Source organism: Oncorhynchus kisutch, unplaced genomic scaffold, assembly GCF_002021735.2.
Source record: "Oncorhynchus kisutch isolate 150728-3 unplaced genomic scaffold, Okis_V2 scaffold1457, whole genome shotgun sequence".
Classification (NCBI taxonomy): domain Eukaryota; kingdom Metazoa; phylum Chordata; class Actinopteri; order Salmoniformes; family Salmonidae; genus Oncorhynchus; species Oncorhynchus kisutch.
The window spans coordinates 18,954-23,245 of record NW_022263402.1 but is presented as its reverse complement, the minus strand read 5'-3'; the positions used below and the strand labels follow the sequence as shown (position 1 = coordinate 23,245).

The following is a 4,292-nucleotide window of genomic DNA, read 5'->3' as shown; positions in this document are numbered from 1 at the left end:
ATACTCCTATAAACCAATGAGGAGTTGGCACGTGGGTATATGCTCCTATAAACCAATGAGGAGATGGCACGTGGGTATATGCTCCTATAAACCAATGAGGAGATGGCACGTGGGTATATGCTCCTATAAACCAATGACTGGTCAGGAACTGGCTGAGAGCGGTTGACCGGTCAGGAGCTGGAGAGCTGGCTGAGAGCGATTGAGCGGTCAGGAGCTGGAGAACTGGCTGAGAGCGGAGCTGGAGAACTGGCTGAGAGCAGTTGACCTGTCAGGAGCTGGAGAACTGGCTGAGAGCGGAGCTGGAGAACTGGCTGAGAGCGATTGACCGGTCAGGAGCTGGGGATCTGGCTGAGAGCGGAGCTGGAGAACTGTATGAGAGTGGTTGACCGGTCAGGAGCTGGTGATCTGGCTGAGAGCAGAGCTGGAGAACTGTATGAGAGTGGTTGACCGGTCAGGAGCTGGTGATCTGGCTGAGAGCAGAGCTGGAGAACTGGCTGAGAGCGGAGCTGGAGAACTGGCTGAGAGCGGTTGACCTGTCAGGAGCTGGAGAACTGGCTGAGAGCAGAGCTGGAGAACTGGCTGAGAGCGGAGCTGGAGAACTGTATGAGAGTGGTTGACCGGTCAGGAGCTTTTTATTTATTTTTTATTTTTTTATTTTACCTTTATTTAACCAGGCAAGTCAGTTAAGAACAAATTCTTATTTTCAATGACGGCCTGGGAACAGTGGGTTAACTGCCTGTTCAGGGGCAGAACGACAGATTTGTACCTTGTCAGCTCGGGGGTTTGAACTCACAACCTTCCGGTTACTAGTCCAACGCTCTAACCACTAGGCTACCCTGCCGCCCCTCTCTGGCTGAGAGCGGAGCTGGAGAACTGTATGAGAGTGGTTGACCGGTCAGGAGCTGGGGATCTGGCTGAGAGTGGTTGACCGGTCAGGAGCTGGAGAACTGGCTGAGAGTGGTTGACCGGTCAGGAGCTGGAGAACTGGCTGAGAGTGGTTGATCGGTCAGGACTGCCCGCCAAGTCAAAGGCGTGGATGTATCCACAAGTCATCCTCCCGAGGACACTCTGACCTCTGCTCATCTATGAAGTCCGCTTCTCCACTGTGGAGAATGTGGAGGGGAAGGTCAGCAGCCATCTCTGAAGGTGGCTGGGGTTGCTCTTTAGCCTGAGCAGGATCGTCCTCTATGGGGAAGGTCAGTAGCCATCTCTGAAGGTGGCTGGGGTTGCCCTTTAGCCTGAGCAGGATCGTCCTCTATGGGGAAGGTCAGCAGCCATCTCTGAAGGTGGCTGGGGTTGCCCTTTAGCCTGAGCTCGATCGTCCTCTATGGGGAAGGTCAGCAGCCATCTCTGAAGGTGGCTGGGGTTGCCCTTTAGCCTGAGCAGGATCGTCCTCTATGGGGAAGGTCAGCAGCCATCTCTGAAGGTGGCTGGGGTTGCCCTTTAGCCTGAGCAGGATCGTCCTCTATGGAAATAGCAAAGAGCTGAGGCTGCCCCTGAAGTCCCTGGAAGAGGAGATCATGGTGCCTCGGGCCAGGAAACTCATTTATTACTGGGAGAGGAGTGACCCAAAGGTGGCCCAAGGGGGGATAGGGATCTTTACAGGGAGTGGAGTGACCCAAAGGTGGCCCAAGGGTGGATAGTGGTCAATACAGGGTGTGGAGCGACCCAAAGGTGGCCCAAGGGGGGATAGTGGACAATACAGGGTGTGGAGCGACCCAAAGGTGGCCCAAGGGGGGATAGTGGTCATTACAGGGGGTGGAGCGACCCAAAGGTGGCCCAAGGGGGGATAGTGGTCATTACAGGAAGTGGAGCGACCCAAAGGTGGCCCAAGGGGGGATAGTGGTCATTACAGGGAGGAAATGGAGAGCAGAGGAGGCCGTGCTGCAGGCTGAGTCTTGGCTGTGCTACAGTGTCCTGGTGGGAGCAGTGACCCAGGGAAAAGATGGTCTGAGAACCCTGGTACGACACTGCCAAGGGGAAGGAGAGACGCAGGCTTGGCCAGGAGGAGGTGAGAACAGCTGTGGAAGATGAGAGGTCCAGCAGAGCAGTGGGAATGAGACCGCAAGGTGCCTGGACAAGGTGAGAGCACGCAAAGGACAGGAAAGTCTTGTGGACTGACCTCTGGCAGGCGGAACCACACTGCATAAGTTCCTGGTCCAGGGAGTGTATCATGTCCTACCCAGCTCAACAAACCTATTCTGCTGCGGGCAAAGTGGAAACTCCTGCATGCCCACTATGCTCCAAGACAGGGACACTGGAGCACATTCTAAACTGCTGTCCTAAAGCTCTGGGAGGGGGCCATTATCGCTGGCGCCATGACCAGGTTCTCAAGACCATTCAGAAGTAATCGGCACAGGAATCAGCAAGAGTCAGCGAGCTCCGGCCCACCGGTCACAAGACCATTCAGAAGTAATCGGCACAGGAATCAGCAAGAGTCAGCGAGCTCCGGCCCACCGGTCACAAGACCATTCAGAAGTAATCGGCACAGGAATCAGCAAGAGTCAGCGAGCTCCGGCCCACCGGTCACAAGACCATTCAGAAGTAATCGGCACAGGAATCAGCAAGAGTCAGCGAGCTCCGGCCCACCGGTCACAAGACCATTCAGAAGTAATCTGCACAGGAATCAGCAAGAGTCAGCGAGCTCCGGCCCACCGGTCACAAGACCATTCAGAAGTAATCTGCACAGGAATCAGAAAGAGTCAGCGAGCTCCGGCCCACCGGTCACCAGACCATTCAGAAGTAATCTGCACAGGAATCAGCAAGAGTCAGCGAGCTCCGGCCCACCGGTCACAAGACCATTCAGAAGTAATCTGCACAGGAATCAGCAAGAGTCAGCGAGCTCCGGCCCACCGGTCACAAGACCATTCAGAAGTAATCTGCACAGGAATCAGAAAGAGTCAGCGAGCTCCGGCCCACCGGTCACAAGATCACTTTCATTCGAGCTGGAGAGCAACCGGGCTCAAAATCCAAACCACCTGCGGGGATCCTAGCTACTGCTCAGGACTGGCAGCTGACAGCAGACCTGGAGAAGCAGCTGTTCCCGCAGCACATTGTCAAGACAACCCTGAGACCAGACATCACCCTGGTCTCAGAGTCCACAAAGACCATCATTATTCTGGAGCTGACAGTCCCTTCAGAAGATTGTCTAGAGGAGGCGTACGGGAGAAAGAGGGCCAAGTACGAGGGACTGGTCATCGACTGCCGGAAGCAGGGTTGGAAAGCTAGGTGTATGCCTATCGAGGTAGGCTGCAGGGGTTTTGCTGGGCGATCCCTCTACAGAGCCTACAGTACACTCGGCATCAATGGAGCGAAGAGGAGAGCCATCAGCAGCACCATCGAGGCAGCTGAAAAAGCCCCCAGATACCTCTGGATCAAGAGAGGAGAGCCATCAGCAGCACCATCGAGGCAGCTGAGAAAGCCTCCAGATACCCCTGGATCAAGAGAGGAGAGCCATCAGCAGCACCATCGAGGCAGCTGAGAAAGCCTCCAGATACCCCTGGATCAAGAGAGGAGAGCCATCAGCAGCACCATCGAGGCAGCTGAAAAAGCCTCCAGATACCCCTGGATTAAGAGAGGAGATCCATCAGCAGCACCATCGAGGCAGCTGAGAAAGCCTCCAGATACCCCTGGATCAAGAGAGGAGATCCATGGGTGAGCAGCATAATGCCTCCTGGACACAAGTCGGTGTCTGATCAACCTCGGGTGGATCACCTGGGCGAGGCATCTGATGTTGTAAGACCCAAAACACCCTATGACTCCTGGTCACATCACTCACGATGTGTCCAGGAGCATCAAGAGATGTATTCATTCAGCCAGTCCAGTACGCAGACGACCTGTTCACAGAGCTTCCTACTCAGGTCATCTATTTTGGTTAAGGTGTTGAGGCCAGCAATTAAGGAGAATGAGAGGCTCAATTAAACATGTTGCAGAACTTGTGTATTTCAAGCACCACTCCCTTCTTCCCAGTTTCCCTGATGTTGCTACGGCAATCAAACTGTTTTTACCATCCCATAGTTCATTAGGAGTTTTAGTTTAGAAAACAATCTCTATCTGAAGCATTGGGCTCTCGGTCTGATTTGCGCTTTTGAACGCCTGAGTTAAGCCCTTCTCGTTGCGCTGGCGCGGTTGTTGCCTCGACAACAGTATTTGTTCACGGATGTCCCCTTATACGTTCAATCGGTTACAGCTGTTCTTTTTCAAGGCCGGAGGCACTTTTTCTGTCACATTTCTGAAGCCCAACAAACAAACATTTATCTTCCAAATACATATGGAAATGAAAACGGTTTATG

At 53.8% G+C, this 4,292-nt stretch overlaps 1 pseudogene; it reads left to right on the top strand.

Annotated features, from left to right (window-relative positions):
- The first annotated feature begins 455 nt into the window (after positions 1 to 455).
- On the top strand, positions 456 to 3,735 carry LOC116366389 (uncharacterized; annotated as a pseudogene).
- Positions 3,736 to 4,292: the final 557 nt, after the last annotated feature.